The 12,048-nt window shown below is 35.6% G+C and overlaps 1 protein-coding gene across 3 annotated transcripts in view; it reads left to right on the top strand.

Annotated features, from left to right (window-relative positions):
• Positions 1–12,048, top strand: part of ACVR1C (activin A receptor type 1C) — a 76,440-nt gene that overhangs the window by 43,410 nt on the left and 20,982 nt on the right. The gene's annotated exons all lie outside the window — the stretch shown is intronic.

Below are 12,048 nucleotides of genomic sequence, written 5' to 3'. Positions count from 1 at the left end.
TTGTCTGCAGAACACTGTTTTATTTTCAATTTAATGCCATTCATAGTTGCCTGATTTATATGAGGGTCTCTGATCTGGCCCTTCCCTGTCTCAGGAACCAGGTTTTATCTCCTGATCTTGTGCTACAATCTGGTAAACTAAGCGTGTAACCACCAGGAGCTGGCAGATGCTTCCAGGGTAAATAGCAGCCCAAGTGCTCAAGCGCCTCTTTGGATTTTCACTTTATTTGTGGCTCTGAGCAATTCATTTCTTTTCTCACCAGCTTAATCACGTAATAGAAAAAAAGTTTTTCATTTATATTTTATTCAGCATTTTTGTGTGCTGTACCAAGAAGGGCTTCTGTGGACATCTAAAGTGTAACTTGGCAGAAATGGAAATTCCAGGATAGTTTATTTTTGAAATGATGCTGGCATAATTATCTATCCATCTGGAAGAAAACAGGGCTGTACCACAGTGTCATACCATATACAAAAATAAATTACAGCTTGATTAAATATCTAATTGTGAAATATAAAACAATTTAAATGTCAGAGGAAAATTTAGAAAAAAAGATTTTTATGACTTTATAGTATGGAAGCTGTTTTTAAATAAGACAGGAAATCCAACTGTTATAAAAGGAAAAGAGATATAACTGCATGCAAACTAAAATAAAAATGAGTAATGAAAGATAACATAAATAAAACTGAAGATAAGTTAAATATGGGATAGAAATATTTGCCACATGTGTGGCTGGGAAAAGGTAGGAACTATGGGAAGTTAAAGAGCTCATGTGCGTGTGCATGCGTGTGTGCGTGTGCATGGCAAGAGAGTGGAAAGAGAGAAGGAGAGAGAGCACTAAAGGGAAAAATGGGTAAGAGACACAAACAAATTTTACAGAAGAGAATATTCTAAATGGTCAAGTATCAAAAAGATGTTCAACATCACTAATAGCTGGAGAGATGCCAATTAAAACAACCATTTTTTCCCGCCCACTAGATTTGCAGAAGTTGTAAGAGTGATGTATCAGTCAAGCTGTTTTCAACTAAAAGTATCAGAAACTTAGATAATAATGTCTTAATAAGGGAGTTCACTAACTCAACGTGGTAGGAAATCTGGAAGTAGATTGATTCTATGATTCATTAACAAAGAGACTCAACAATGTCATCAGCCTATTTCCAGATTTGTTCTTATGGGAATTGGTAAACAACCTTATTGTTTAAAACATTATTATATAACTTTCTGATACTTTTTTCCTCATGTGTGTATGCTTTTTCTAATAAGGAAAATGTTATCAGGTTTCGTTAAGCCTTTGTTAAAATTTTTGTTAAAAGGTTTTGTTATCAGGGATCTCAAGCTTAAAGGATAGCAAAGGTCAAGAGACGTGATTTGCTCAAACTGAATCATCTAATGGAAGCCACCATGTTGAGCAGAGATATCGAAGGTCTCTTTCCTTACTGCAAGTTTAAACCAGATATAAACCCATCTCCTTCTAACTCCAGGGAGGAGGTTTGGACTTTTAACTAAGCAGAGCAGGAAAAATAAAAGACAAATAAACAACCTGTTCTGGTGAAGCTGTGATCATAGCCTGGATATCACATGGATTTTAGGCCCAAGTTCCCATTGCATGAGTGGTACAGGGACTCTTCAGAGGAAGAACTTTCTTTAAGCTAGTCCCAGACTATTGGTGCACCAAAGTGTCTAGAAAAAAGTACCAGCTCTCTAGAGGAAGGGACTTTAATGTTAGGTCTCAACCAGACAAAACAGACCCTTTTGCAAGGACATGAGCAGTACCTTGTGAAGAATAAGCACCCCAAGCATACAGGTATGCAAGGCAGCATGCATGAGCCAGCAGAAGAGAACACACAGCAGAAAGATCACAAAGGTTTCATATATTGGAACTCTCAGAAAATAAATATAGATCAAATATTCTTCTAAGTTTAAAAAAAACATAAGGCAAATTTGGAAATATTTTTAGAGGATAGAGGATTATAAAAAAGTGACCTACTAGATTTGAACAAGAACAAAATAAAACTTTTTAAAATTAAAAATATAATAAAAATTGAAAACTCAATGGATAGGTTTAACAACAATTAGATAGAATATAAAGAGCTATGGAGAGAATTAGGGATCTGAAATACTGGTCAGAAGAAGTTATTTTGTATGCAGTTATACAGAGAATACATGATGGAAAATATGGACAAGAGGATGACAAAGAGAGGAACACATAAGAAGATTTAACATGTGGCTTTCTATCGTGGTCCATAGGAGAGGAGATAAAGGTTTGGGCAAAAGCAGTCTCTGCAGAAGCAACAGCTCAGAATTTTCCAGAATTGATGAACACCAATCTACAAATCTAAGAAATCCAGTGACTATCAAGAGGAGGAATAAAAAGATATCTAAACCTTGACATAGCTTAGTAAAACTACAGAACACCAAAGACAAAGTGAAATCCTACAAGTTGACAGACAAAAAGGTAAATGAAATTCAAAGGAGTTCAGAAGAACTGGCATTGTCTTTTCAAGCAAAAAGTAAAAAGAGAAAAGTGGAATTTTATCTTCAATATTGTAAAAGAAAAGAATTGGTAACCCAGAATACTACCTAGAAAAACTATCTTTAAAGAATGAGGTTTAGCAAAAGGCATTTTCAAAGTAACACAAATAGGTGAGTTTAACATTATCAAACTCTTTGATAAAGGAAACTCTAAGGGTGTACTTCAGGCATAAAGAAACTATACCAAAGTTCTGACATGCAGGGGGGAATGAAAGGCAAAGAAAGTGATAAATATGTCACTGATTCTAAACAACATTAATCTACAACAGCAATGGTGTCTTTTGAGGTTTAAAAAAAATAAGATAAAATGGTCATTCGACATAGAATACTATTTTTTATATACTATGTATGTCAAGAAGGTTAAATGGCATTAAAATTTTCCAAGGGCCTTGTTTTTGTCTAGGAGAAGGGTAAATATATTGTTAATCTTTATGCTTTGAAATGTCCCTGTTGTAATTGCTAAATTATTTCTGAAAGAGTAGAATGTGACTATGTATCTTCTAATCTACGATGGGAAACAGAACAATAAAAATTATCCAAAAGTAGTAAAAAAAAAAAAAAAAGCGAGAGAAAGAAGCACACAACAGATGTGACAATAAGAAAGTATCCAAATGTTAGTAATAATTAAATATAATTAATTTAATGTAAATAGACTAAACAAAGGATACTAAGTTGGAGAAAACAGATCCAATTAAATGTTGTTTTAAAAATGTCTTGATAAATGAAAATTTACAGAAATGTGAAATTGTTTTGATAGAAAACGTATACCATACATATATTAAGCAAACAAAAATATTGGTTTATTTATATTAATGCCAGACAAAATTAACTTTAATGCAAAAAAAAAATTACTAGAGTTAAGAAGTAACTTTATAGTGACTAAAGTTTCAACTTACCAGGGATTCGTAATGAATTTAAATTTCTATGTACTTAACAATGGGACTCAAAAATAAAGAAAATACTTAGAGATCTATAAGGAGAAATAGAGATGTCCACAATCTCAGAGGGAGGTTTTAATATGCCACAGTCTTGGTAAGTGATAAAACAATTAGATAAAATAATTAGTGAGACTATATAGAGTTGAAACAAGATGGTTTACGAACAACCTAATTTTTAGAAAATTATAATATACCAAACCTGAATAGTCTTATGACAGTAAAGAATTTGAATCAGAAGTTTTTAAAAAGTAGTAAAAAATATTCCCAGAAAGAAAATTTCAAAGTTCATGAGGCTTTACTAGAAAATTTTGATACACTTCCAGGAACAGAGAACCCTCACACAAACTCTTCCAAAATGTAGACAAAGAGGAGACACTCCTTCACTCATTTTATTCATAACCTTGATATCAAACCCAACAAAGCCAGTATAAGAAAGGAAAATTTCAAGCCATTCTGATTCATGAACATGTATACAAATATGCCAATCTTAGCCTGGAGCCATGTAAGAAAAGGGATCTGGGAACCATAGTACAAGGGCAAGGAAATCATTATTTTCCAAATCAGGGTAAGGGTTACCCTTGGGGAAGGAAAAAGGTTGTGATCATGTGGGGGTATCTCAGAGTGGAAGAAAAGGCGGGGAGATGAGGAGGGACGTGATGTGTGGGAGTTTATAATTCTTTTTATACTCAACCTAGATAATGTATGGACTTTTTTGTTTATTCATTATATTTCACAACAAACATCAAGTTTCCAAGTAATGTTTGTGTATAGGCAAGTTAATGGGAGGTTGCACATTCTACTAACGTCTGAGTTGGTTTTGGAGTATTGAGCAGCTGAAGACATGATGTAGCTCTTTCCTTAGTAACTCTTGTACAGTACTGTCTGACTTGGTTTTTGTTTTGCACATATGTTCTCTTTCTAACCAAAAAATCCAATAGATCAAAGGTTACTGTGTCTATAGATAAGTGTTTCAAAGACATCTAGATTCCCCCAATACCCATTTAGAAGCAGGACCTAGACTTCCAGCAGATTATATAGCTGTCCTCCTAACAGACAATATTTTCCACTGCTCTTACAGAGAAGTGTGGCCATATGATTAGGTTCTGGCAAATGAGATGAGTGGCAGTGTTTAGAAGAACTTCTGAGAAGACCTGTTGAAACAGAACTGGCACGTTATTATGCCACCATCCATCACACTGCCTGGATGTAAAGGTTAGAGTTTTAGTGGCTGCCTTGGACCATGAGGGTGATGGCTGCACCACAGGGGTGGCAACAAGGGAACTGACAGGGGCCTGACTGAAAACTTCATGGTGTCACCCTGCTAACATTGGACATCTTCAACATCTTCAAGTTTCTTTTACATGAAAGAGAAAAGGAAACTTGTCTGGTTTCCTCTGTTATTTGTAATGAAACCCAATTCTAATGAATATAGAAACAACAAAACAAGTCATCCAGAGTTCTACCTGCGTATGGGTTGTATCCAGTCAACAGACAGGTTTTGATTGACCTACAGTTTCTGGAAAAGGAAAGAAACAAATTTCTTAACATTGTTAAAAATTAAGAATCTTAATATAAAAGTTCTAGATATCTGGCTTGTCCTTGAAAAATCAGTTATGGCTTTCTTGAGGTTTTCCTCATTTATCAGTTGGTTAAAACTGAGAAGCAAGTCATTCTTCCTTAGTGGACATGGGCTTTCCCTGTTTTTTCATTCATTCATTCATTCATTCATTCATTCACGCATTCAATATGTAGTGAGCTTATACCCACTGGCCTAAAGTTTACATTATCAATAGTTTAGTATATTTCTACTTTAGCATAGTTGAGTTATTCGCCAATTTTGTATCCTACTTTTCTCCCTTATTAAAATGTATGCATTTCAGTTTGTAACAAATGATTTCTTCTGACCCTAGGTGACATCAGAGTCATGCTCAGAGAAATATCTGTGATGTCACACAGCATCAAGAACACTCTAAAATTTTCCATGAAAATTCATCTAGGATAAGTTTAGGAAACCTGGGCAAGAGAAACTGGTTATTTACTGGGTTAATTTTGATAGGAATTGCTATTTAGTTCTTGCTTACACTAATTACCACCTTTCATATGGAAATAGACTATTCAACAAAAACATTCAAGTTCCAGGTATCTTTGTTCCCATTCTGCTACTAAAACTTACAGTGCTTGAAAGGCTAAATGTAGTAATAATTTCCTTTCAGATTTCACATACTATTTTAATAATACTATTATATTTTTTGCTTTACAAATAATTGGCTTCAATAAAGAAAAGACACACACAACATTAAAATATTGGGTGCTTTATTAACCCCCATACAATTTTCATCTTCCTGTTCTGTTCTCAGTTGTGTAAAGAGAAAAGGAAAATTGATTATTTATATCAGTCAGAGCAGGTAAACAATGCTTATTGATTAGGTACATGTCTAAATTGGACTTTCATTTAAACCAAACTAAAGGGTTACATCTGAAGGAAGATAAACTGCCAAAACATTAGAATTAGATTTATCAAAAATTAATAATTTCAAAGGATGCTATAATTATAAAAATCGCAGGCTCAGATATTATTATTCTTTGGGGATTTTAAAGTCTTGTTATTTACAGTCCTTTTAAAAATTCATTGTTGTTTTCCAATTTTATCATGGCTTTCTATTTTAAACGAATCCATTGCCGTAGTAGTCAGTGTAAGGTGACATCTCCATGCTGAGAAATACTCATGGGACCCCTTGTGGAATTGTTCTGCCATCACATGAACAAATCCATTTATAGCTCATTCTCTGAGGATTCGGTGCACACCTGACAGGTGTGCCAGACAGGGTATTTTTCCCCTCCATAAACTGAAAGGTGCTCTGATTCTTATCTTTCGGAAAGTGCTATGAAATATAAGCATACAAAGAAGTGCTCTTAAAGTTTAACATAGGAAGCATTTCCTATCTCGGGAAACAAGTACACTGATTTCGATTATGAAATTTTGTTCATAGGGATGTAATGGGAAATTGGAAGTAAAATTTATAACCAGTTCTAAATTGAGGATTTCACACTATGTAAGCCCCTACTGTCTTAGTAATGCTAAGTAAATACTATTACCTGTTTACTGAAATACTTTTTGTGTGATTATCATGTACAGGACATTGGGTTCGGTTAAAATAGGATTATCTCACATCAGTCTTTTCCACGTGAACAAACTGCTTTCTGTGAATGTGTTTGCTGTGGGAGAATTTATACTAGCATGAACTCTAGGACAGAGAAGTGTAACTTCTCCCTCATGGTCAGTATTTTCAAATGCCTTCTCTGAACAAGGCTTTGCTATGAGCTGGGGAAACTGGTAGGAGATATGGGTGCTACTTTCAAGGATCTTTCATTTTTCCCGTGTTGGCTTAAGAAAAAAAACAACCTGAAATATTCCTTGAGTAGTTACCAACTAATTTCTTTACAAATATGTATCATTTGAGAATGTGTGTTTTAATAACATATGAATAAACTAATTTTTAGGTGCATGTGGGGAAATTAAGGAAAACTGTGGAGCTGATTTAAATTCTCCTTTCTACATTTTATTAATCTCATCTCTGCCTAAGTTAAAGTTCTAAGTTCCCTGTGCCAAAGATTATATTCTTCAGTCTCACATTCCTCATTCCTTAAAATATAAAAACATTATTTTTCTTAAATTGAGACAAAAGTGGACAAAGGAAGATTTGAAGATACCCAGTGTCCCTCACATACTCCCAGAAGCCCAGGAACATAAGAACTGTCAGGAAATATTTTTACGTGTGGTGCAACCTGCATGCTATAAAATCATGAAATCATTCCAGAAGACCGACAAGACGGTGTATGCAGGCAGCCATTTTTAGACTGAGCACTAAACAATGGAGGGCCCGTCAATAGCCCATCTGATTGTTAAAAGGCAGAAATAATTTTTAGGCTATTTCTCATTGTTCAGTTGGATTTCTAGATTACAAAACCTGCCCTCGTTCAGTACTTGAGGTTCATGTTGATCAGAAACAACCTGTTTGACATGATTATTCTTGCTCTGTGGAGAAGGGTGACCATTTGCTGTTCCCTATAGTGGAGTATGTTGGAGAGATCCAATTGAATAAACTTCTGCCTGAATTATTCCTGGTGACATTTGTAAGGGTCACTGTAAAGAATAGTAGGCTAGGACAAGCTCTAGGTAGTGGAGGGCTTCCTGCAATTAGTGAGTACAGAATTAACACAGGAGTGTTAGACAAATACACCCAGTATTTTTGACTTAGCAACTGAGACCCATTCTATTTCACATGTGTAGACTTTCCACATGTAAGTGCAGTTCCATGCTGTTTTATATTAGACTGATTTATCATGAATAGAATTCTTCATGATGATCTTTTCTTATCTCCCATTTCCCTTGCTCCTATATAGTTTTCTTCATATTTTTTTTTATTTTCAAAATTGCTTTGGAATTGTTCCCCGAATGGATCATGTATTCCTTAGTAGGGTTTAAATTCCATCAGGATGTGGACTGTGCCCCACTTTCTGGGATCTTTTCTCAAGAGTCATTCTCAGTGCAAAGTTATACAAAGCAATCCCTTTGGATCCAGTCTTTTAGGAGAGCAGCAAGAAACTAATTCAAAATGCATTTTCATTACCGTCAAGCAAATGTTTGAAATGATGGTATCCACATTTAATGATGTTTTGAAATGGCAGGTTAAAGGAGGTTCATCATGAAGATTTGGGAGATTTTTCAATGCTTAGCATGTCACTCTGTTTTTAGAAAAAGAAATGATTCCTGTTGGGCTAGTTAAAAAGGTAGCTTTGAACATCTTAGAGGCAATGTGTTCTCTCTTGGTTTAGCTGCAGACATTACTTCCACATTTTACCCCAGAAACCTGTGAACTAAACTAAACTAAACAAAGCCTTTTCACTGATGCCACAGGCCTGTGTCATAGAGGGTTTATGGGGTAGGTGGATGGACCACATCATTCAGTTGACCGTGGTGGCATTTCTTCCATGTGCCAGGACAGAAATGGACCCATCAGAAAGCATCTCAAGGAACATTGTCTTTTTGGGTTGGCTTACTACCTGAGAACAGGCTACAAGCAGGGGGAAGAAATGCTTCCCCTTTTGTGGGGAATAGGTGGGGAGGCAGTTGAAGACTTGATATTTATACATTCATGGATACAACCTTGCAGGGTGGTATCTTTTCAGTTGGGGAAAAACCCTTAATAAAAGGAATAGGAGTGGTTTTAATATTAGTCTGGGGTTTCTTCAGGGGTTTTTTGGATCTTCTTTAAATTCTGTATGCTACTTGCCACAGCAGCTTCTGGGAAGGGAGTACTAACCTTGTAAATTTCACAAAAAATTCACTTTGGTTCGATGGAGACCTCTGTTTTCTTTGTCTGATTTTGTTTTTCAACAAATGTCCAGCCAGTGCATATCTCTTCAGTCACTCTACTCTCAAAGAGTTTCTATTCTTCACTTCACTATAATGTTTTAGTTTCTAGTCACTTGAAGGTCATTCAAATACAGTAAAAAAAAAAGTCTTTACATAGAACGTAGACATTCTACAAGATTTCCGTGCCAGTGGTCAGTATGGGCCATTTGAAGCAATTGATCAAGTCCATAACTCAGTTCTAAGCCATCTCCTGCTAATAGCATATACTAAGGAGATATAAATTAATTAATTCAAAGGTCATAGAAGTCTCATAAACATCAGTAAGTTTTAAACTTATAATGAGGACAGAGAAGAGGTCAGCAAGGAAGGAGACATGGGGATCATGAGGATCGTGCCCATATTATCTTTTTCTTTTCATTTTGAGTATTGCATCTATCCGTCCATCTTTCTTTTCGGTTGTCGTTCTTTTGTCTTATCTTATTGTTGTACATTCATCTGCCTTTCACATGACTCTCTCCAGATGTCCAGAATCTTCCACCTCATCTGGATCAGTATTCTCTTCTCCCTGCCTTGCTAATACTTCTTTTCCCTCTGTTGTCTTGGTTCAATGTATTGTAGAGCTTATATAGGGGAGATATTTGTGAGCTAGGCTCTCACCCATCTGGGTTAGTGCTTTTCCCCATTCCCATTCTATTCTACTTAATTTTCTAAGGAGTGAAATAACATGAATTAACAATGAAGCACTGCCCAAACCATGGAGGTGCTTATAACATGGAGAATGCATTTCAGTTGGCACAGTCAATCTCAAATGGGAAATTATTGAATAATAAGCGTTCTCCTATGATCAAGAATATAAAACCTGCTAGAAAAACTAATATGCTCATCAAAAGTAACTTATTAAAATGTATTCTTAACTGTGCTACTATTTCCTTTTGCCATGACTCATTGGGTATAGACTACAGTTCTTCTTCATTTATCTCCTGTAGAGATTATAATCAACATTTGGTTTAGAAGATAGTTTTACAAATGTTTGCTTTAAAAATTGCTCAGTGTTTAAGGAGCTCTTTCTGGATGTTGTTGCTAGCCTTTTCTAGCTGAGTAATCTTTTTTTATTACTAACTCGTATCAGTAAATTTGTTCACAAAAGTAGAAACATCGCCCATCTGTAATAAACATCTCTGAGAGCTGTTAACCTTCACGAGAGCAGTACACTTTTATAGAGAGTATTCTATTTTCAGGGTTGCTGACCTTTCGCCTCTTTATTGGTTGCCATAGTGATGATCCGAGCTCTGCTTAATAGAGCTTTACTAAAAGGAAGACAATCAATAAGCTTTTTAACTCTAATGTTTATATTGATAGTTCCTGATAACATATATCGGAATAAGATATCGCCTGATAAATGTAGCTAATAGTGGCGTTTTATTTTTTGAATGTTATTTTTTAAATTTTATTTTTATTTTTAAAAGCATACTCAAGTAGATGTTTATGTAGGTTGCAAGAGATTAAATGCTTTCTGTGGCTTTCTTAGAATTCCTAGAATAGCATTGCGAGGACCTAAAAATATAGATACAACTTGAAATGTAGATTGAAAGACCATAGTTAAATGGATAATAAAACTGTTTCATATTAGCAAGCTTTAGAAGTTGCAAGTACAACAGTTAATGATTTCTAAAACAAAGTCAAGTCAGAGAACTCTTTTAGCACCTTGTCATAAGAACATTCAAGGCCAACCTCTTCTCATATGCACCTGTACAACTTCTAATGACTTCAGAGGAACCCTGAAACCTTTAGGAGAGGGAAAGTTGGCGATCTGCCAGAATTCCTGGGGCAAAGTAGAAGAGCATGGATTATGTTTGTTTCCAGAGTTCACTAAACAGTTTTAAATATATTACTTATCAATGATAAACATATATATGTATATATTTTTATGATTATAATGAAACTTTCATGAACACATTTTTGAGGAATTTGATTCCTTTTCCTTGAGAATGAAATAATACTTATTTTAAATTTGTCTTTACCTATTCTGGTTTACATATTGTAAGTAAAATGTAAGTGTATTTAATATAATAAGCTCTCTAGGACTGCAAAGAAAGAATTCTGAGGAATGGCTTAATTCACAAGGTCCATTATCACCGTCATTGGTTTAGACTCTAAGGTGCAGGTGCTGTGCGTTGCTTTCTATGCATTCTCTCCAACCCTCTCACTGGGTATGCCTAGTCAGCTGGCGCAGTTTGCCCAAGGCACTATAGCCACAAATGGAGAAGGTGTCATCTCACTTTGGCTTCTCTTTCTCCAAAGTCTGCATTCTTCCACTTCTTGATGTCTGAGAACCTAAGACTCCAGAATTCTATTCCTGTATCCCATCAGATACTTCCCAAGGCTTATTAAAAACAAAAACCAACATCCCTAATGATAGGACCCAGTGATGAAATTAAATTGATGCTGAGGCTGTCTTTAGTGAATGAAAAGAAAATGAACTATGTGCTCATTTCAGGTGTCAAAATAATTTCTTTGAAAAATACAGGAAATATCTGTCATCGTAGATTTTTTTAATGTATCACTATTTCCCCTAAATTAAAAAGATTTCTTAAATGCAAGATGAACTTTAGAAAAATTGGCTGTCTGTGTTTTAACAGGAGAGTCACAAATTTGATTACACCCTTTATGTCGCTTGGTTTCAATGATCATGTTTATTTTTCTAAAACTAAAAACCTTATCCTTTGCTTACTAAGAACAAACTAGTAGAACTTTTAGCGGTTCCACCATTTCAAGATCTATTCGTCGTCTCCAGTTGTCAACACTGGGGATAGAGTTGAGAACAAAGCAGGCAAAATTCTTTCCCTCACGAAGCAGGCGTTCTTTGGAGGGAATTGAATAATGCCTGGGTGGCTCAGTCGGTTAAGCATATATAATGTGCCAGGTGGTGATACAACCCAGGGATTAAAACACAACAGCAAAAGGGTGGAGGATGAACCAGAACCCAGGAGGAAGTCCTACTATTTCAGCGAAGGTTCAGCCAAGACCATCGCGCCTGGATGACTGCATCGGGCCCCTCCCTCTGTCTCTTCGCTTTTTTACTCCTGCGCCCCTCTGCGGCCACGCAGAATGAACCTTAGATCCCGTAGTTCGCCTCCTCCAAGTCCTGCGACAGCTCCTACTTGGAATAGAATTCACAGCCCTTCGCTTAGCCTGCCAGACCCC

This window comes from Leopardus geoffroyi, chromosome C1, assembly GCF_018350155.1.
Source record: "Leopardus geoffroyi isolate Oge1 chromosome C1, O.geoffroyi_Oge1_pat1.0, whole genome shotgun sequence".
NCBI lineage: Eukaryota > Metazoa > Chordata > Mammalia > Carnivora > Felidae > Leopardus > Leopardus geoffroyi.
The sequence above is the reverse complement of the archived record's forward strand: the minus strand, read 5'-3'. Positions and strand labels throughout refer to the sequence as shown.